This window comes from Agelaius phoeniceus, chromosome 6, assembly GCF_051311805.1.
Source record: "Agelaius phoeniceus isolate bAgePho1 chromosome 6, bAgePho1.hap1, whole genome shotgun sequence".
Lineage (NCBI taxonomy): Eukaryota > Metazoa > Chordata > Aves > Passeriformes > Icteridae > Agelaius > Agelaius phoeniceus.
Window position 1 is genome coordinate 13,816,594 of NC_135270.1, and position 23,580 is coordinate 13,840,173.

Genomic DNA, 23,580 nt, shown 5'->3' on the forward strand with positions numbered 1-23,580 from the left:
TCAATAAGCTGCTTTTAACAGTTCAAGCAAAAAAATCTCTCTTCAAATTTAACTTATTTTCAAACACGGAAAAAATTTCAAAATGCTTAACATGAAAGCTTGTTTCTTTAAAAATTAGCAAGCAATTAGAGAATCTTCCAAAAGAGTCAATTGTCATGTAGCAGACCAATGTTTTGCCACAGACTGCATTTTTCTTTTTTCTTGAGAAGGAGTACAGTGTTGCTATTGTTCATTTTCATGTTAGTTCTGGCTGCTATTCTACAAATCCCATGGACAATAGGGTAATTTAGAGGCCCCTTTGCAGCTGGGTGGGAAAGGAATTGCAACAATAATGGTTTAAATATTCTTAAAAAGTGCTTGATAGTTTTTTAACTTGTTCTGGTGACCTGATCCCATGAATAAAGACATTTTAAAAAGTTTAAGGGATGCATTTGAATCTTATCTCGCTTCCTAAAATACTTAAGAACCAATTTTCCTTACATCTGGAATGTCTTTAGTCAGTTTGGCTGTTTTAATCTGGGTGAAATCTGAATGAGAGCAAGTAATCTAGAGACCTGCAAATGAACCTTTCAGAAATCTTTAAACCACTGCTGAACTCATCAGAAATATATGATCATTATATACTGTTATGCATCCAAACTCTCTTCCAAGTCTTAAGGGGTGAATGCAGCCAGAAAGTCAGCTTCCCTTGGGGCCACCTGCTAAAGTGACAAAAAGAAGTCACACAAAACATTTTCTTGCCCTGGGAACTGCTGAGAATTAATTTTGTCCTCTAATATTCTTTAGAAAATGTAAAATTTGTCTCTAAAGAAAAAGATTATTAAAATCTCTTCAGAAAATGAAGATCTTTTTCTGTAGCAGAATAAGGTTTTCTTAATTTTGTTTTTTGCATTACAATGTCCTGTGGATCTGTGTTGCTTTTAAAAAAGAGCAGAGTAATTTTTTTTTGTTTTATTTCATGATGCAGAGAAATATAAAGGGATTTGTTAATTATTAAATTGAAAATAATTATTAGAAGTTAATTAAGAAAATGTATTAATTGTCAGATGTGAGTAGTCAAGGTCAGTGTAAGCAATGAATATCCATTTATGTTGTTTCTCAAGGATGCAACTTTTATCTGGAATTGAGTTTCATCATTGATATTAATTTAATTTAAAGATATTTTCTTCCATAGAGACTTAGTGTGCAAGAAGAGGGAAAGTACTGGGAATGTCTGTCTGGATGTAGCTGACCAGAAGCATGAGCCTGCTTCCATGATGTCAGAACTCCAGGCCTCATGGGTGTCCTGTTCCCAGTGGGAGTGGAGAAAAATGTAGCCATGAATATCAGGTGAACTGAAGCATGAGGCCTCATTTCTCATGAGAGGAGAGGATAACAGAAAGGAAAAGCTGAAAAGAATCGAACCCAAATGTTTAGGAAGGAGACACTACTGGGGCTTGTTGAAACTTGGGAAACAAAAGCAAATGAAATGTTGCAAGGAGTGGTTATGAGTGCTGGAAAACTAACTGTAGTCACAATCAGAGTTACAGTTACAATCAAAGTATCATTTCAAACTTTGATATTTATGAAGTATCAAGTGAAAAATGAAAAAATTAATACAACACTAGGTGCTGTTTTGTATTAGCAACAACATCACCATTGGCTGCAGCTCTGCACGTGCCTTGGTTTGCAATAGTGGCAGGAGTTCTGGAAGCTCATTAATTCATTGGCACAGATTAGAAAAATGGATATATTCTTTTTCTGTCAAAACACAATGTAACCCAAAGCAAAAGGAGTCTCTGTGCTTTCACGACTCATGATGAAGTGCAAACTGAGTTTTCAAAAGCTCCTTTTAGATGTACTTAAGGACTTGCTGGGGGAGAAGTGGGGACATCTACTGGAATTTTAAAACACTTCATCATATGTTTCCAAGGCTGCTAGTGAGATGTATTTGGTTTAGGTCTAAAGTTGGATGAATAATGCAGAAACAATTTCTACTTATATTTGTGCAAATTTGGAAGCAAATCTTCAGCCATCTTGGGGTTGCTTTTGGTGTCGTTTCCTGCACACACTCAGAGTTATTAAACTTTAATTGCATAACTGTTGGCAGAAAATAAATGTTAAGCTCACACAGGAATACTATGAAAAGTGAATTTCTAATGTGCTTTCTGTAAGCCTGTGTACCACAAAGCTGATTCCATGAGTTATGTTCGTTAGACTGGAGGATGGAAACAATATTAAGTGATTTATGGGACTAACTGCAATTGAACAGTGAGTCTGTGCTTGGAGTATCAACCCCTTAGTTTAAAAGAAATTAAAAAAGAATTCAATGAGGAAGGAATATGTGAAGGAAATTGCAACCCACTCCCCACATTTCATGGTAAGAAGGAAGGAAACTCATCCATCATTAAATGCATTCATTAAAAATTATTCACTCAGATCCATTTAAAGCGTGTTCTAACTTTAATCTCCTAATTTCTTGGGGCTAGATTGAGATGTGTCCTGCATGCCCAATAAGAGTGTGAAGGCTGTTCCTGCATCCTGATGCAAGTTGCTTGGACCTTGGGACAGGGCCTGCAGGAGCAGCAGTGTTATGGATGTGCTCCCTTTCTCTCCTCAGAGAGAGCCTGGGGAAGGGAGGGAAAGGGGAATAAGATTGCAGAAGGGGCAGCTGTCCCTCTTGATACAGAAATTCTGACTTGCTCCGTTTGGATGGAGGTCAGGGTTTCCCAAAATTTTACTGCTATGAACCAGTGAATAAATAATTCCTGCTGGGACAAGGAAGGTGTAGATAAAATTGGCCTGAAGGGATGTTGTCCAGTGTTATCTGGGTGCCACTGCAATTTGCCTGTCCCGTGTCCTTCAGTCTATGCTTTATTTTAATCCTTAAAGTTCAAAGACCTTTTATGTCTTTACAAAGTTTATGATTGTATGATGTGATTGTGTCATGCAATTAAAAGTTGTTGAAAATGAGAAGCAGGAGTTTTCCTACTCAGCTTAAACTAAAAGCCAAATTACCAATGTTTGAAGTACATTGGTACTTCACAGACTGGTCCACAGAGTTTCACAAACTCTCTGTTTTACTGGGCTCTGCATTTTCAACCTTTGCATATGATGGACTAAATAAATTGTGTGATTTCTGGTGGGTAATGTGAAATGATTGCTCAGCAATATTTAGAGTAACAGGCACAAGAAATGCCACGTGCAAAATGGAGGATGTCATTCCTGTAAGTCTCATCACCATTTTTCTTTCTTTCTTACTAAGAATTGCTTTAAATATTACACATAGCTGGTTTATATAATTGTGCTAGGTTTTTTACTCATTTTATATATATACATATATTTTGTTTGTTTGTTTGTTTGTTAAAAATTGTCAGATCTGTGAGAAACTTTCTGTAAAGCTTTCTACCAAACTATTCTTAAGGATTTTCTGCTGGAATGACAAAAGCTCATCAAAACATACATTTACCATCAGTCTTACCCTTAATATTCTATTCTTTCTACCTTCAGTTGGGTCCTGGGACTCAAAGGAGATCCCAGTCACCACAGCTTTCTCAGAAGTGGGGTTTGTTTTGCACACTATTTGCAGCGTGCTCTGGTTATGAGACTGTCTGGTTAAAGGGATCACAAGTGACAATCTCACCTGCTGCTCATTAGGGACAGTGAGAAATGCTCACATGACTGTTTTCTGACTTTAATAATAAGAAGTTTTAATCCTCCAGATTTGTTAGTAAGTGTTGAGTTTCCTGCACTGTGTCTCTGATTTACTAAACTGACACGTTTCTATCAATATATCAGTCTCATTTGGTTGGCCTGCTGCTCCCAAGTTTTCTACATTTATCCCAAATAACATGTTTTTAATTGAAAAGAGGTTCCCTGAGTCTGTATGCATATCCACATCTATTTCTAACCATTTTTGAGGCTTAAACCTACTCCTATTGCAGACCCTCCAATATCCAAGATGTGTGGACAAAGTCCTTGTGTATTTTCAATTAGTACTTTTCATAATTACACTTTATTGGATCAGGTCATTGCTGGGGAAACATACCTGTATATTGGAAATGCCAGAAGCTGCCTGCACAATGATGCTGGCAGAACTTTTGGCACAAGTTCAGTGGTATTTTAGTACTACATGAACTTACACAAGCTGAAGATGTGGCTGAAGGCATTAAAGTAAAAATATTCCTGTGTTAAGCTAGTAAGACTAAATGATTGAGGGTGCAAGTGCTAAAATCTTCCCCAGACAATAGCACATAACATCCAATTAATAGTTGTGGTAAATCTGTCTGAAATGTATTCCATATAATTTCTGGCAAGAATTGCTTTCAATAGGAGGTTTCAGAGAACATTTAAATTATATGTGAGAATTACCCTGAATAACAAGCTCATTATTTACTAAATTTGCATTTTGTTGAGTTTATTTTTTGTACTTTGATTAATTTGTTTAGATTTTGTGGATTCTTTTCTGTCCTTTCTGCACAAAAGCCCAGCTATGGAAGGTTTCTGAAAGCAACAATTGTGATTTTATAATGAACCACAAGAGGGGGGAGAATGAACATAAATGAAAGAACTTGATTTTAGTGAACAACTGTTACATTTAGGGCCATGCTGTATCAATGCTTAATTTAGGAATCTCGGCCAGGTGTTGGCTGTGGAATGAAGAGTTTGAACTAATAGTGAGATGTTTTCCCTAAGATTCACCTTTTCTGTTCTGCTGATTTATTGCTGAGCTTCTCTGAAAGCTGTGGGCAAACCACACTCTCAAATGTTTCTTGCTATGCTGAGTGTGCTCATCCCTTTCTTTATTGCCTTGATCAAACACAAACAAATGCTAATGAAATGATAAAAATAGAGATCTCTGTGACCTGAATAATCAGTTTTATAACTTCCTAGCCTGCCTTTTAATTTTTTCCCGCATTTATACAAAGGAGCTCTCTAACTCAAGTAATCAAGGAATTCCTCCCTGGTGCATTGATGAGTTTTTGGTGTCAATATTAAAAATAAATCAGCTTAGTCCTGTGATTATGGACTGATGCAGGACTGGTGAATTTTCCAAGCCTGCTCTTTCAAGAAGGCTCATAGTCCCCTGGTCATTGTGTGCAGAAGCAGCTGTACTGGTGACAAGGCTGGGAACTCCTGGAGATGCTACCCTGGCACTGCTGGGACCACATGTCCCTGGATCAGCCCCTGGGAGAGGATGCACAAGCAGCTTTGGCAAGGAATCAGCTTCCTAATCCCAGGACTGTGGTGGCAGTTCCTACAGCCAGCTGAAGGGTAAGGAAGGAATCAGATTTTAAGAAATCACTGTCCACTATTTTTTATTTCAAAGTGTATACAAGGGACAAATATTTTCCCAGTATTTGGTCCTTTGTATCTCATGTTCCTCCTGGCCTAGGCTGTCAGTCCTGTGGTAGAGGGATAGGAAAAGAAGGATTCTTGCTTCCCCCCGGATTAAGAAAGAAGCAAAGCAACAATTATAACAGTAATATGAGGATGGTATTGCAGCAGGTGTTTGCAGCATGGCAAAAAAAAAAAGAATAGTAGAATAGTCAGAAAACCTCAGCTTTTCACTGCAAGTAATTACAAGTAGCTCAGTAGACTGTAACTCTGAGAGAACACCATGTAATGTTATTAGGCAAAATGATAATGTCCTTAATTTCATGTTCAAAAGCTGAATGGTTCTGAAGGAGGCTTGCAAAAAGAAATTAAGATAGTTGTACTAGAAGAAGACAGAATGTTGATTACCAGCAGTGAGGTATCCAGATTTGACTAATGGCACAGTTATTGTATGCATAAGCCCTAATGGTGTTTAAGTGGTTGCTAGAATGAATGCAATTAATGTAATTTATTTGTCAACATCCAAACACTGCAATACTCAGAATAGGATGGGAGGTCCCTTGCCTAGTACATAACCCTAGGAATATTTTTCAGTCTCTCTTTTCACAAGTACACAAACCCAGTGACTATGTGGGGTTTTGTGTTGTTTTCTCCTTTTTTTTTTCTTTAATGATTCTCATGTTTAAGGGGCATCATGTACATAACTCCACTGATTTAAACTGATTTTGTTTTGCTTGGTTTCATGGATTTTGGAGGGATATTTTAGGATGTTTTGGTCTGTCTTGCCACTTGAAGACAATAAATTTGATCTATTCTACACGTCCTGAGTTGTTTAGAGAGGCATCCTCCTAGATTGTCTGAACTACTGTAGGGTTAACAGTAAATTGATTACTTTCTTAAATTGCTTCAGTGATTGATGGTGATCTATGCTCAAAAAAAAAAAAAAGATCCCTTGTATTTCTAATGTGATTTTCTTTCAGCTAAAAGTTGGAGTTAATCATCTTTGAGGTCTTGTCATGCTGCATCAGAGAACCTTGTGTTAGTGGAGAACTTTCCCTAAGTGTGACTGGGCTGTAATCAAAATCTTTGAATGACACAGATAAAGCTTCTGGTGTTTCTCATTATGTGTCTTTTGCTTTTGATATCAATTTCTATAATTTTATAACCATTTCAATATTTCCACTCTGCATTTTTGGGGGATTTTTTTGGTGGGGTTTTTTTGTTTGTTTGCTTTAGATCTAAAGACCTCACTAATGTCAGGTCTGAGAACAAAGCACCTGTGGTGTTCTTTCTTGGTACTTTCCTACTTACCCAAGGAGACAGGTGCATCAATCCTGTTGAGAAATGTTCCTCTCCATGGCTCCTCCAAGTGTGTAGAGCAGCTGTGCTGCAATGCTCTCCCCTCTCCTTGCACTAACGTGCAAACACCCCAAGCTTTGGCATTGTTCCTTGCTGACTCAGGGAGAAAGCAGAGTCATTATTCTCCTCCAGATGAAAATTGATTGATGTATTAGGGTTAATAGCAAAACTTTATCAGCTTACACTTCAAGTAAGTTATTCAAAAATATTGACAGGCTCTCTGAGCTACTGCTGCCCTCTGCACTGAGGACTGACATGGCAGGGCTGGGATGAGACACAGTTGCCTTGCAGTCTGGATCCACATCAATTACCTTATTGTGGAGCCACCAGAAAGGGACCTGGGCTGTATATCAAACTTCAACATAGGCAGCAGCTGTCAAAGCCATCAGATTAATTATTGTTCATTCATCATTTCTTGTTCAAGATGGAAAACCTTTCCAAACCAAGGCGTAGAGAACTTGAAATTGCTGTTTAGAGCAGCGGACATGTATTTTGAAGAAGGTTTATAGATTTCACAAATGTTTGTTATTTGCATGTTAAATAATTTTTTAGTGTAGTGTCTCCCTGCCATACCCAACAACACAGTTAAAGGGATATACCAATGCATTTCCCTTATTAAGAGGGGAGTTATATAAATTTATATAACTGCTTCCTCTTTATTCCCCCTGACTTGTATGGCTTGTTTGAAGGGACTGTCATGTTTAGGAGAGCTTAAAGTAGCATGAAAATATTTCTCTTAAGACTTATTACTAGAAATGGAAGGATTTTCTTCTTTGTCTTCTTTTTATTTTTTTCCTTTGTCTTTTTTTACTTCTTTTTCCTCTTTGGCTAGAGAAATGTACAGAGAGAGAAGCACAGATAGTAGAGAAACCCCTTGTAGTGGAACAAACAAACTGCTACTTTCAACTCTCCTGTGAAAAAATGGAAGACTAAAATTTAGCTCTGATTCAGAAACACTAAATTACTAATTGTTTTTTAAACAATCTGCTATATTGAAAGAATGTATCCTCATGCCTTTGTGCCTCTGAGTTCCTCATGGCATCTCACCATCTTTGAATTGCTTCTTTTTGGTAGCTTGATGCTAAGAAAACCTATAAGAAGCTTTACTTAGCATAGTGGTCAATCTCTACTGTGCATTATTTCCCATGCCTGCAGTCTATACAATGATAAACCTGAGGTGCTCGAGTTTTTACCTCCAATAATCACAACTAGAAAACCACAAATGGGCTTTTCATTTCTCCCTTGCAAGAGCTATAAAAACCAAGGTAAACCATCCTGCCAAATCACTTTTATGGGGACCTCACTTTCCTGTTCACTAGTTTTACTCCAAATAATTAAAAGCAGCACTTCTGCCCTTCACTGTGGTTTCCAAGGAATTCACAAGGTGCACATGCTCCATCCAAAGTCCTGAGTGAGACCAAACTGGAGGTCCTTGGTTAGCTCATAGCCCAGGGCTCCTACACCTGGGGATTTGAGCTACAGTGTCCACAAAGTCCCCTTCTCCAAAAGATGGGGGCTTTACAGTGCTGAAATGAGCAGCCCACATAAAATTTAATACAGTGATAAAGATGAAATTAGTCCTGATACTTTTTTATTTGTTTGCTTCAAATAGGATTTATCATTTTGATGCCTCTGTAAGGAAAAGGTGAGCTGAATACTTAAATACATATATGGGTTGGGTTGTTGGTTGTGGTGTTTTTTTTTGGTTTTTGTTTTTTTTTTTTTTTAAGAACATATTTCTGTCTGTAAAAGGTCTTTAAGCATTCTGCATTCTCCTTGCTTTCCAATTAAGTTTCCTGGTGTTTCTAATGTGGTCCTCTGGAGTGCTGGAAAGTAATAGGAACAAGAATGCATTTAATACCTGGCCTGGTGTCTTGGCAGCAAAGCTTAGCACTCCAGTGTGGGGAGTAGCAGGTTCAGGACCAACCCCAGGAGTCTCAGTACTTGGACTGGCAGAGGGCTGGTGTAATGCACAGACAGTGAGCTCATTCTGCAGGTGGAGTGTTCAGCTGCATTGATCTTGTGGCAAACCCAGCCTGCTAAGGTTCTGGAGAAACATTGGCTCTGATCTGAAAGGAAATTGTGCTGCCTTTCCCTGTCTTTCCACTAGTTTAGCTTGCAAGCTCTAACAACATTAAAATATACTTTAGGCAAGAAGGCTGACGCAGCTACAGAGACAAAAAGTAATTTCCTACAAATAGCAAATACAATAAGCAAAACTCTAATCTCTCATTAGGTAATTGTATTTTCATGGGGTCAGCCAGCCTCCCTGGCCAGGTTGAGGTCAATTCTAAAATATGTGCATTATATACATTAGGCATTTGTTAATGAAGCATAAATTTCATCAGCAAGTTGGGTGCCAAAATCAACTCATTTGGGTACATGGTTTGCATCTACAGTGGTGTCTTACGGATTTGTTCCATAGCTGAAACAGCAATTTTGTGTAGATGCCACAACTGGCATACAATAAGGGAAAAAAAGGGAATACCACAAGCATCATAGCATAAATCTTCTGAATTTTGGTTAAATGAAATCCAGAATGCATTGGGTTCCAGGATAACAGTAAATAAAGGGTGAGGAAAAAATCATGTTGCCAGAACCAGGAATGCGTGGTCAGGGTTAGAAATTATGCAATTTGATAATATCTGGTCAATGCTACTAATTATTTCCTTTGACAAAGGATGAAATGAAAAAGCTAATAAAAAAGCTAAATACAAAACAAACACTCCATTTCAGAGCATCATTTCCTAGAAGGGGCTCAGTGGGGCTTCACTCTAAAAATTAACCAACATTTTGGTCAGATTCATCACAGGAGCCCTGGTAGAGCAGCAGCAAGATGACCCCTCTCAGCAATTAAGCAAGAAGTCCTCATGCTTACTTCTCCTGCCAGCCTAGTGTGTCAAATGTAGGATTTTTTTCCTAAGAATGGTGAGCCTAAAAATGAGAACAGGCTGAACAAACTTTAAACCAAACCTTATGATGATGGTACCATAACAGTCTTCCTTTGCAAGCACGTGAGCAAAATTACTTCTCTGCCTTGGGAGTAAGGCTTGTGTGTCCTTTCAAGTAGGCTGTAATACTGCTTTGCTTTATTTAACCAACACTGGTCTAAGGACAGCAGGATTTTGGCCATTTTTTATTGCCCATTAAAGTGGAAGAAGTGTTTCAGAGTAGCCAGTTTGAAAAGGAATATTAAATAAAATAAATTCTTTGGATTTCAGGAGCGTTCTCCTTTCATTCATTAAGTTTCCATAGTTGAGCATTGGATCATTGCGTGCTTTGGCAGTGGAAAATAAAATTTCAGAAAGAGAAAACTTTCCCAGTAGCACATGTTGGAACAACACTACAGGCTCCAAGTAGGGTTAAGCCAATTGTAAGTTTGACAGCAGAATTATATCAATCTCTTTGAACAAGCAATCCAAGGAATTTATGTAGAACCATGTGAGCTGTTCTCTTAGTTTCGATTCAGTAACTTTCATGTAAAGCAAAGGTGAGGTTTTAGTAGGCAATAGAATGAGCAAATTATTGGGAAAAAGATTACACTGTGCCAAGAAATGTCCTGCAAGACATTGAATCCAAGTAAGGCTGGCAAATGAGTGAGGGAAAAAGGTCATCTCCTAATTCTTCATTCATTCCTCTTTTCCAGTGGAGCAGAGGATGGGTGAGTAAAGAAAGTTAATCCTTGTTCCTGTGTACCCAAAATTCAGGCAGCAAGGAATTGGATAATAGATATATGGAGAAAGGAAGGATATAGGTATAAATGGACAGTTCATTAGTAGAAATTAAAAACATGGATTCTTTTCTACATGTATCTACTACTGAGACCCAGAGAACCCTATCCATCTGCATCAGTGGGCTTTGGGACAGTGCAGACATCATCACCCTGTTTGAATGAGGCTACAAGGAACCTTCAGAGAGGCTGTTTCTCCTCTGCTGCAGGTAATAGTGTTACAGTCCAAGAGTCAAGAGGCTTTTTATGAATACAACTTGAGAAGAAGCAGATCCTGATTGCCTCTGCAAATGAAAGCGGTGAGACAACATAGGTTTTCAATACTGTTAGCTTCCAGGTTAAACAAGACTGATTCCCTTTTTGAAAATCACTGTACTGTTCAAATTAGTGCAAACAGTATCATGGGTTTTTTGGGGGGAAAAAAATCAATGACATATTTCCCCCTTTATCCATCTAGCTCTGGGGAATGTAATGCTGCTGAATATGCTGGCTTTTGTAAGAGATGTAAAACAGAGTCTGTGATCATTTGCGGTCATTAAGGATAACTTTTTTTTCCTTTTTCATGAATAGAGGTGTTAGTGAAGGTGTTCTGGCCTAATTCCAGTGCCAGTAATTGGATTTTTTTTTAATTTTTTTTTTTTTAACTTACACACATTCCATCAGCAGTTTCATTTAGTTCTGTGTGCTGGGCTCAGTTCAGTGCTGCCACATTGGCCCTCTTTTTTTTTCTTTTAGCCAGACTGATGCAAACAGACACTAAGACAACTGTAAGCTCTCTTTCCCCTCCCATATAGCCCTTTATCCCAAGAACACAATTACTGCTTAACAAAGTTTTTTCAGATGTGCTTTCAGTAGTGTATCTCTACCACCTCTCCAGCAATATTTGATAGGGGGACATTTCTAGAAGGCCAGATTCAGTAGGAACTCAAAAGGTGAATGGATTATCTATTAGGGACAGGACACTGGTGGCTCAACCATTCTTCTGACACTGATTTTTAGCTCTGTACATGGGGACACTCTCAAGTCAGCTTGTGGCAGGAGGTGTAACCCACTGTGTGCTGGATTTGTAGTGATGGGTGGTATCAGCAAGAAATAAAGATAATTCTGTCTCTCTGTGTAATCTGGTGAAACACTTCCAAAATTCATCAGAGAGGAGATAGGAGATAAGCAAACTGAAGGCAAAAGTACAGTGTTAGGTGGGAGAAAGGAAGAGACACAAGGCACATGAAATGCCTTAGAAGCTGAATCAAATCTTATATCTTATACTCTGACAGATATGAGGACATAATGGAAAACAAGGTTGCTGCCTTTCTGCTGCTGTGCCTAATTGAAGTCACAAAGGCTGATGAAAGGTCGGCCACAGTGTAAACCTCTCATTTTTCATCTACACTGAATAGTTTCCAATGTGCTGTATGGCACCAGCTTTAGCCCTTCTACCCTACTTTATGGAGGGGCTCTTCAGCCAGGCATGAGATACCTCAGAATGCTTAAACAGCCTGGGAGTGGCTCAAGTTTGATGAATTTCTAAAAATGGGGTGTTTTGGTCCCTCCACAGAGATCAGCAGAGCTAATATACAGCAATGTAACCAAGCTCAGAGATTTCCTCAGACATTCCTTGTCCCGTGTGACTCCAGGCACATCACAGTCTTAAATCTATAGGTAGACCCTTGCTTCTACACCAGAAAAAGTCCATTTGCTCATGGGGGAGTGATTAGGGATTGCCATGTGTTTAACAAGCCTGGAAATTCCCCAGTCCTCCTCGGAATTTGTTATTAAACAGGAGAGAACCCAAATTAGAGCACAGTCCAAACCCCAGCATTAAAGGCCTGCAATGAAAACTTTGTCAGGTGCACCCTCACACCTTGGGTGACAGAGAGTGCTTCTGTCCCCAGGCTGTGACCATCAGCAGGACAGGAGATCACAGAGGGGCTGTACTGAGAACAGGTATCCAGGATAAGCAAAACCAAAATATATTGGAAAAAGTGTACAGTTCTTATACAGATTACTCTTTCCAGGAAAATAAGTGTGCTTGCTACCAGAAATTTTCATTGTAGGCTATCAAGGGTTAAAAAGCATTTGAAAATCAGCTTCTATTTGACTATTTTGTTTGGCCAATATCTGACATGGGTTGTACTGAGCACGTTTTGCCACCTGGCCAATTTTTTTTCCTGCCAAGCTATTCACTCAGGCTTGTGGTGTGAAAAATAGATGTTTAATAGTCAATGAAGTACTATAGTGGGTAATAGTTTATAAATTTCCATGACTTATTATGCTCAGCCTAAGTGACTGTTTATTAAGTGTATTTAAAGCCCCCCATCTCATTAACTTACAGTACTGGTGATTCCCTCCTCCCACCACTGGTGTTTTTAATGGAAAATATTCACACGTCTTTCTCCTAGGGCATGTGAAACAACCCCGTGGAAAAGAGACTGCCTGGATAAGAGCAGGACATCATCCTTGGCTAGGTACAATGTGTTTATAATTTTTGGAAATAAAGTGGATCTGAAATATGAGATATATATGTTGTGGACCAAGAAAAATCTATAAATATCCTTTGTAAAAAAATACAGCTGCCAATATCCCACCCTTCTCTGCTTTGGGTTCACAGTGAATGACACGGGCAGTTTTATCAATAAAGCATGTCTCATGTAAAAAAAAATATTAAACCAGCAACTTAATTATGAAATACTGCCTTTATTTTCTTAATGGATTCCATGGTACTTCGGGGAAATATTACATACTAAGGTTAAATAAATTCTCTGCTAACAAAAACCAGGCCCAGTCTTAACTTTAGGGATCGACTGTTAGCTGTGCAATGGGAAGGTGAGTTTCTGTAGCAGGGAAAGACTGCTAATTATAAAAGAACATGTTTTGTTCCCCTGTATTAACCTCTAGAATGAAAAAGGTCATTGGTTGCTCTTGATAAATTCTGTGAAATCTCTCAAAAGGATCCTGCTGACATCAATGAGATAAGCTGCTTTTGTCATATATAATATTTTAGTAATGCTGTGTAAGTGAAACTCCAGATTAATCCCTGAGGTGATTCCAATGAAGCTACTGGGAACATGATCACAGTTAAGGTTGGTCATCTAACTCTTCTCTTCATGCTGCTTGCATCAGTTTCCTGAAGGTCACTTGGAAGCTGAAGACAAACACAAGATAATGGCAGTGTGAAAACATAAAAATGGGTAAGTATTATGATAATGTGAGGAGATGGCTCTAATAAAGGTAAAGGAAGTTGTGCATAAAATCCCCTCCAGTAGAAAGCATCTCAGAATACAGTTTTTCTAAACTGGGATGTTAAGCTGACACAGATGTTGCAGAGGAGCCCTTTCCATGCAATCTCAGATGCCACATCTGGAAACAGCCACAAACATCAGCTCAACCTGCGACAGCAACGAGTGGAGCAAGAGCAGGGCCACCTGTGCTGCAGGGAGTGAGCAGCTCTCTCCTGGCCTGCTCCCAGGTACTTCCAAACAGCAGATATAAAATATGTGCCCCCAGTGTTGAAGGAGTTAATGTGACATTGCAAAATGAGCTTTGCTATTTGCTGTTTTGTTTGGCCAATAGCTGACACAAGCACATTTTGCCACCTGGCTAATTTTGTGCTGCCAAGTTATTCATTCAGGCCAGTGGTGTGAAAAAGGAGGCATTTAATAGTCAACAGAGCACTATGTAGGGTAATAGTTTATGATTTTCCATGACTACTTAGATGCTGCTCAAATTATTCTTGATTGAGCAAATTATTCTTTTTTAAAATCATCCCATTCATTTATTTACTAATGACTCTATCCCTTCTCTCCTGTGCACCATTTTTTAAAAGTGGGAACTATCAGCCATTTCCACGTTTGAGGGGATTTAGCCAAAGGAAAACTATGAGCATATTATAGCTCAGATCACAACTTTGAAAGGCCTTTTGCCAAGATATTAGAGGTTGCATAAAACTCCTTTCTGAGTTTTCCAGGGAGCCCTGCACAAGGGTCAGATGAGCTGGAGAGAAACCCTGACATCTTGGTTCAGCAGATGAAAATATTAACCGTCTCTGCCCCCTAGTTATTTTATTTTTTCAGCAGGTGGTTGCTTGGTTGGTTGGTTTTCAAGATGAACCACAGGCTGATGGGGTCAGCAGCTAGCTGAAAACCCCTCAGGGTTCAGGCAGGGAATCCTTGGCAAGGCCATCCAAGACTAGTGTTGGAACAGCAAACCCCTTCCTCAGGAGAGCCTGCTTGTTAATAGTTGAGTTATTTATCCTGCAAGGTGCTAGTAAAGGTGCTTAGATGTGTGCCAGAAACAGCATTTTTGCTTTTGTGAGTATTTCCTAAGGTGCTGGAAGCAAGCAGGAGAGGCAATCCTCTGCCTGTCACAGCAAACACACAATGGCACTCTGTGTAAACTGATTTTCCACACTTTGATTTACCTGTGTTAAACCAAAGGGAGGAGAGCAGACCAAAGCATCCTGCTCTACAGATGCTTTAAGTTTATTAAGCCACAATGCCAGAAGTTGTCAGAGCAAAATAATGCATGTTTTTATGAGTTTACCTGATGTCACATACTTTAGACAAACACTGGTGTTAATATTCATTGTATGGCTTAATTGGTTGGATACAGAATAGCAACACAAGGGTAGAGGGATGCTTGTTATGTAGGTCTTCGTGTTGTTTCAAAGTCTTTATTATTATGACAGCAAAGTCTTGTTCATTAAAGTTTCACAATCCATTTTCATTAGGATGAAACTGATTCTGTAAATGAACAGTTGCTCTGAAAAATCAAACCCTTGCAGCTATCACAGGGGAGGTACAAAGTCTGTATTAATTATCAGGAATATGGTGTCGATCGAAGATGTTAATTGCCCTGATGGTTAGTTATTTGGGGAATTGCCATGCATTTCATGCAGGGATAATAAAAATGAATTTTTAAACAAAGAGATCTTAAAATAATATATAATCTGTAGAGAATACCAACATCAAAGGCTTATCTCAAAGCTTTGAATTTTATCTTTGTGGTCCAAAATGTTAAAGATGAACTGAGCAATATTTCAGCTGGTTCAAGTTTGTGAGAGGAAAACAAAACAAGAGTTAATTAACTGTTATTACAAACCTTTTCAACTTTAATTTGACTTTCAAATATTAGCATTTATCTATGAACTATGCTTCTGGGTTTGACAAATTAGCTTTCACAGAACAAGTTTAATTAGGCTTCATTGTGCTTTTATGTCACTTTGCACAGTTCCAGACAATGAATGGATTAACTTACTAAAAGTCATATGTTTAAAAGAATTTGTTGAATGCTAAAAAGGTTGACAAAGTTGCAAAGCTTTACCAGCCAAATGCAGAAAAGATGCATCCTGTTTAGCATGATAACACGCATTCTTTGCAGGGAACAGCTGGTGCTGACACACACAACCCTGCCTGGCTGCTCTCAGCACCCACAGGCTATGTCACCACCCCCTTCCCATCCCATACCACCCTGGGAAAGTCTGGAGTGTGTGTTTACAACCAAAGCCTGATACCTGTGAAAGGCAGGAAAAGGGAGAGCTACAGGTGCATGTGACATGACTAAGCATGCTGCTTCTCTGGCTGGAATAAAATAAACTCAGTGTGAACTTGTATTTCTGTTTTAATTTTTTTTTATTTTTTTTTTACCAGTGGTATTAGGACTGCTCCATATTTATACCATATTTATGACAGATCAAAAAAAAAGGAAGGGAGAAAAGTAACTGTGAGACTCTGAAGCAGTATAGCAAACTGATTTGTCTCAACATAGCCACAGGTGAGAGTGGAGAGAATTGTAAAAGTGTATAAATAACTGTGAAATTGAGAAATGTTGTTGGTCTCCTTCACAAAGGGATGTGTCACTTCAGAACTCACTAAATAGAGATTTGTTACTACAGTAGGTACTGTCTAGAGGAGAGCTTGTTTTGTAGCTGGGTTATTAGACCTTTTCTGGTTTTTTCTGACTTCTCATCCTCCTCTCTAGCCACACATGTGCTTCTCTGCCCTGTGGTGTTCAACTGCTTTTGTCTAGACAAGCTAGAACAGTCAGGAGACCCTGAAGAGATCTAAGAGGTGATCTAGTGAAAATTGTGCTTGAGAACAGAAAGCCAGGGCAATCTGTTTTGTGGAGAGAAAGAAGAACAGAATTCTTCTGGGGATAGAGCACTGTATCAGACTACATAATCAGATTTGTGATGGCTGCATGTGGGGAGGCAGAAGTGAATGCTTTCAGAAGCTGGCAATGCTGAAGCAGCAGTGGGTTTGTGTGTGTTTGCCCATCCCAAATCACATAGCCCTTTTCTGGTGGCCAGTATAATTTAGGATAACACCAGACTGTGCTAACTCATGGCTGGCTGGCTGCCTGCAGATTCTTCCAGGAGCGATGCTGCACCAGGATTTTCCAGTCAGGACATTTACACTAACATATCCTGTGTTCCATGGTCAGGAAAGGCCAGTGCTTATGTATTGATTTAATAGCTCTATGCCAGTTAAGGATTTTCTCCATGCAGGAGCATTTCCTGGGAGGCCCTGCTGGTTTCCTCACAGCTGAGGGTGTGTCCTGTTAGATTTTGAGTAAGAGTGCTGTTGGACACTGTGGGGTACTTTAGCATGCCCACCTTGTTTGATAAACAAGAAGAAAGGTCATATGTGAGAGAGTAAGAAAAAAGGAGTTTATGAGGATAAGGGAGACGAAATAGAGAAGCTGTGTGATGGACAGAGCCAGAGGCAACAAGGAAACCATATTAAGCAGCAGTGAAAACAAAAAAAAAAAACTAGAGACATTGTAGAGGGGAGAAGAAATGAGTGAAAAAATATATTGAAGTGCAGTGGTAGCAAGCTGAAATGAAAGCTAAGAACCAAGCAACAAGCATCAGGCTGCCACTTAAACCCCACTAGGCTGCAAGATGAAATATGCTGTCGTGACCATTTTGTAAAGGGTCCTTTAGATTTAGGACAGAGAAGCAGTTCTAGCACTACAGCACACTATAAGTTGCACATTTCCTTCCCTCCCCTCTGTCTGGCAAATGCCAGTTACTCTGTTTTTCTGTATGCTCATTATTGGAATTTTCCAGTAACTTTGCAGAATTCATATAAATATATAGAGCAGAACTCTGGCTGAAAACAAGGTAGTAAGAAAGTAGTGGGAATACACAATATGCTCTTATACTTAAAGCCCCCATTCCCTTATCAGGATTTATGAATGTTCAAGAAGGAAAGGCCCACACTAAACACCTTTAACATTATCTTATATTTTCTAAAGTTTTAGTAAAAGTAAAGATAAAATCTATAAGGTTATATGTATAAGATCTGGTTGAAAGTAGAAGAACAGTTTATGGAATACTATAAAATATTTGACATAATTTCTGTTTTATAAGGTTGAAAAATGCATACTGTTTTCAAAACACAGTCACTGTTTTACAAATCAATTTTTTCCCTGTCGCTCATATTTTTCCCTTTTTGTACTGAGTCCATTAAAATCCATACTGTCTACACATGCTTACTTCCAACTTTTCTCCTGCTTTCAGTCTCCCTTCTTTGCTTCAGCTACATTGGGAAAGTTATAATAAATAATAATAAAAAATCCCCTTCTTTTGTAAGCCCAAGAAATAAAGAATACTTTATTTCCAGAGTACAAATTTACATGAGACTAAGCACTTTATTCTGCTAAAGGTCTTTGACATGCAAGAATCTTATATGTACTGTCTTGGTCTGAAAATACCTTTTAGTGCTCTGTTTGTTACTTATCCTGATTGATTCCAATGAGAGTTTTCTGAATAAAAGTAGTTTAAAATATGAAGTAAGGATGTCAGGATTTGGTGTGCTTACATGGAAGTCCCCAGTGCTGGAAAGGTTTATACATTTCCTTTAGATGTGTACACTGTAAGTATGTCCTTTGAAGTCAGTGGGACAAATCCTCAGCTGATATCGATTGCTACTCTTCCACTGATTTCAGTGAAGAGATAACATTTATTGCAGCTGAAGACATGTTCCATAGAGACTGAATGCTATTGTAAAGTTGCATGCTTAGAAGCTTTTTCCACATTTACCCCAAGACTATTTCCTCTCTGTTCCCAGAACCTTCAAGCAGCCTTTTATAGTATTTCATTTCACTGGAGTGCTGACACGAGTTCCATTTCAGTGATGGAAGAGAATCCTATACTTCTGTGGAGCATAAAATGTTATAAACAAAAGGCAAGTGATAAATTGGACCCACACACTATGCTTTACTTACATATTTTCTGTGTATACAGTGTGCTGCCTCTACTGGCATGGCAATATTCTTTCAGGTATGGCTTTCATATGTGAAAAGACTGTACTTCTTGTGTCATTTTTCACTCTCCTGAATTGTACATGGGTTCTGCGAGAATGTGGTCATTGAATTCTTTTATTTTTGTTTCCTGTTCGAGAGTGAAATCAAGCAGGACTTTTTGTCCATGTTGTCTGACAAAAGGCTTACAGGGATGATTCATACTCTCAATTTATGGCTGTGCAGCCCCTTCTCTTCATTCAAGGCTGATTTTAGAGCATGTTGATCTGAAACTACCCTCTGACACTTCCCCATAGTTTCTCTTGCAGCTTCTTGAATGCTCATACTGCACCCAGTGGAGCTTGGTTGTGCATAAGGCCACAGCCTACAAGTTTTTTGTGGCTTATTCTTTAAGTTTCTCCAGTCCTCTGGATTCTGTGCCTATGGTGGCATCAAAATGACTCTTTAGGCTGATGTTTGTAGGTAGACCCTAGAAATACCTTTGGAGGGAAACAAAAAGAAAGACATGAAGCTGTTTTTCCAGATAAGCTCTTTCAGAAGACAGGATGAAGCATAAGGGTTGGTACTGGGGACAGTTTTTGAGTTTTTTAAAGATAGCCATCTCCCTAATAAAAATACAAAAATCTGAATTTAAACTCTTGCATACTGAAAATCTTGACAGATGAACTTCAGAGCAAAAAACTTCAGTTGTGCGTGAGGCAATTGGAAAAAGGCAAGATCATCAGATTTAGCCAAATCATTTTGACATGGCAGTCCTTGCATAACCAGAACATGAACCCAAGGGTCAGAATAAGTCTTTTACTGCTGAACCAGGGAGTATAAGTATTTTCACACTTCTTTTCTGGAAAACACCAAAACGATCTTGGGTAATTAGAAACAGTGGCCTTACTTGTAGACTCAGCAGTGTATGAACTCTACAGCCACCTTTTTGTCCAAAGCAGGGTTCCCAGAACCCAGAAGACGTGGCCCAGGGCCAAAACCCCCAACCACCCTTACTCAAGGTCTCTTGCTGAGGGAAGAATGTGTGCCTCTTGCTTCTGAGGTAGCAACAAATGGGGCTGTACTTAATCCAGGGGGGAAAATCTTCATTTTTTTTATGGAAACTTCTCCTGTCAGCTTCAAATACCAAGTGGGGTCCAGTTATCTGTTGTATTGCACTTACAGTTATCTTCTTCCAGAAACTGATATGCTGGATGAAAATGGGCATGATAAAAGGGGGTAAATAGAGATTCTCATATTTTATGTGAAGAAGGGTGAATTATTCCCCCAATTTGTGTGAAAGTATGAAGAATGGAAAGATGCATCCTTTGAAGATATTAATCCCTAACAAATGTGCCACTGCAAGAAGTTTGGGAGGTATTTATTCTACAGAGACAATCTGTTGTTAGCAAATTGTGCACTTTGCTCACCGTAACCCATTGTTACTGCAGATTTCGCAGGTAGATTGTCACCCATTTGCTGAGTGGTTTTGTGCAATCTCTAAATCATTGCAGGCCATCTATTTGAAAAGTGTTAGTGGAGGAAGCATAATGTGCTTTCATGGTAATGTAAAATGCATTAGAAATGAATTGCATGATGCTTACCTCTCAAATTACAGAAAAGACAATGACACCCATATATGCGAATGCAAATTATATATAAAAATATCACAGATGAATCCCTGAGCTGTAACACTTGTTCATTTCTATAAATATTAACACATCAGGATTTATTTTGACATACCACTAAGATAAGTGCTAGAACTGACAATAATAATGTATAATTTATGTCCTCCATATTACCTTAACATCACTGTGCTTACATTATTGCATAAATTAATTTAATGTTTCTGACATGCAGCAGATTATTCAAGCATTTGTTCTTTTGTCTTCTACTGGTTTCTGTTGCTGTTTTCCAAATTACAGAATATTATTATACTCTAATGTTTATTTTATGGTACATACAATTCATAAAGTCACTTTAAAGTTCTGAAAGCTTTTATTTAGCACTCAGATAAACATGTGTTGTTATATGATGTGGAAAGAGCATTAAAGCTTTTGTATATTAAATAACTTTATGCTTGTGATGCAAATTGACAATAGCTGAGAAGTGCAAAGCTCAGGAGAAATTGAATCTGCAGCCTGTACTTTTAAGATACTTGGGGAATATATGGTTGCTACTGCGGGTGTGTCTCATGTGAGACTCTCTCACAAATATATGTAAAAAGTCCTAGAATTATCAAAAAATCTGTTAGTATTTGTTGGTCTGAACTACAGGTCTGTCCTTACCTGTCCCATGTGATAAGCTATATGTAATCAAGTGTGCATTTTCACATGGCCAAAAAACATAAATTGATGAACTGGTGAACTTTAGGCTAGAATTCAACTTTTCATTTTACCCCCCAAAAAGGCAGAATATCCTCTCTGGACATGCAGTATTTTTTTCTTGAAGTTAGAAATAAATATCTAAGAATTGATAAATCAGTGCCTTAATTTCTTTGCAATTAATATAAATGAAAACTTCCCTAAGAAAAAAAAAAAAACCACCCAGCAAAACAAACCAAATCACACAACATTATAATATGTTTAATTTCCTCAAACGGTTTTGACAATGCGTAATGGAAAGCATTTAAAACACTGAATAACTGTTACTTGGTAGCAGTTGTGCATCTTCACTAAATCTGGAGAAAAGAAAGTGTGATAAAGCCAAGCTGTTCACAGCCCAGCCCAGGCCAGTAGCCTGGAGAACTCTGAGTGGAGGATTCCCAAGCTGAGCCTCTGTGACTCTCTCTGTGCCCTTTTCCTGGGGCTAAAGGAAACACAGCATCACATTCTGCTCTAAGAGCTCCAGGGGGTGGAGGGCAAGATACACACAGCACGCAGTGTTTTTCCTGGTAGATTTTTTTGGATGCTTTCCCTTGGTTTTTAAGTCTTCAAGGCTACACAATCACTGCTTGGTAGCATTAAAAAAAAATGTTTAAAAGTAAAAAAAATTCAAGCAGGGAAACTGGCTTTGTTCTAACTCCATTGTCCGTGTGCTCTGAAAAGCACATGCACAACGGAATTAGAACAAACTCCATTGTTTGCAAAAAAAGGGAGAAGAAAATAGATTTACATTTTAAAGGCCAGATTTACCTGTGCAGTGTGGTAGTCTTATGTGCTTGCTGTAATATCTAAAATGCTGTAAGCCTTATTGATAACCAACTAGCTATTGGTGTGTTTAGCAAATTAGTTAATAACCTCCAAAATGAATAAAATGTTTTCAATGCCAGTACTAAATAGCAAATAATTGAAAGCATTGCAGGCTTGTTCCCTGTGCTTGTTTACTGCTTTTGTTTGGATATTAAATAACTGTGGGGCTTCTCTGAAAAAACACTGCAGAAAGGCAGAGCTAAGGTCAAGATTACATGGCAGCAATTTCAAAGAGGCAGATGTAATATATGAATATTGTAATAAACAAAAATCAAACAGTGCAATCACTGGAAAGACCCACTAAAGAGTTGGACATGTGAAATTCCATTGCAGCAATCAATTTGTAGGCACCTGATCTTCAAGGTGGAATCCATAACCCTAAATTACACCTCTGGGTAATGACTAAGGAAAGTCAATTTTCTCAACAAAATACAGTCTTCGAAATAAGTGTCATTGTGCAGGGAGCTGCTGAAGCCAGGGAAGGGTGTTTGCTCCCATTCTGCAGCTGTTCCAGAGTCAGGTCCCAGGGCATGGGGAAAGGCTGCCATCTTCCATCCATGGGGATCCCCATTGCAGAGTGGGGGTGCCTCCAGCTGCCTTTCAGGATCAGCCTCACTGAGGGCTGGCTCTCCTTGCCAGTTCACACACAGATGATGTGCAAACACATTGCTCATCTCCTGGGAGATTATCCTGGTCATGGGGATAAAAATGTCAAGGTCAGGGCAGGCACTATTCTGTCATCTCTGTACCCCTGTGCCAAAACCAATGCAAGGTGCTTGGCATCAGAGCTGAATTCTTTATGTTTTATACTTTATTCTTAAATTCTTTTTGGTTTTTATACTTTATTTCTGAGGAAAAGAATTTCCTCAGAAATTCTTTATGAGATTTCTGAAGTTTAGTTTGGTCTCTTAAAGAACAATTTTCTAAATTACCTACAATGACATATCTGGGATAGGAGGAAAAAAAATATTTTTCTGAATTGCCTTTTATTAACCACTTGATAGATTTTCAAATCCCGCTCAAGACTTTTACTCTTTATCAATGCAACTTGTTGATTTTGTTTGTTTGAGGACATCAGCAACCAAGGCATTTGTTTGCTGTGCTGAGGGACTTTAACAAAGCAACCTTTTGAGCATGTTTGCAGAGCAGCTCTACAGCTGCTGAGTATGGCAGCTCTTTGGAGTTGCTGGCTATGCCACTCTCAGTGGTGGCTGACACAGAACAAAGTGCCCTGCTGGAATTTAATTGTTGCCTGTGTGTTTGGGTATGAAACCAAACACAAAAGCAGGTGTCCTCAAAAGATGCTAGGAATTATGATTTCACACTGCTCTGATTATCAAAACTTCAAGTTAAATGACATATTTAAACGGGTCAGTTTAAATCACAAGAAAGAACACAACAGTTTTTTAAAAGGTAGTGTATGTCATAGTTGTTTAAATCATCTAAACATAGAAGCACTGAAAATAATATTTCAAGGAAAAACATTCAATATTTTAACAGTGTCATTGTTTTCCTGCTGCCAACTGCTTAAGATGCTGAAATCTCTTTTTAAGACAGCTTCCCATTTTCACTAGGGTCTGCTCGTAGTAGTGGTAGAAAACAGAACATTCCCACTTTTTTGGACTTATTTTGGTGTAAAATAATCCCTTACTTTATGATTGGTCTTTCTCTTTTCCAGCAGGAATAGTACCATGGTGGGGTTTTTTTAACTGAAGGTTAAGGACAGAGGAATTATTGAAAAAT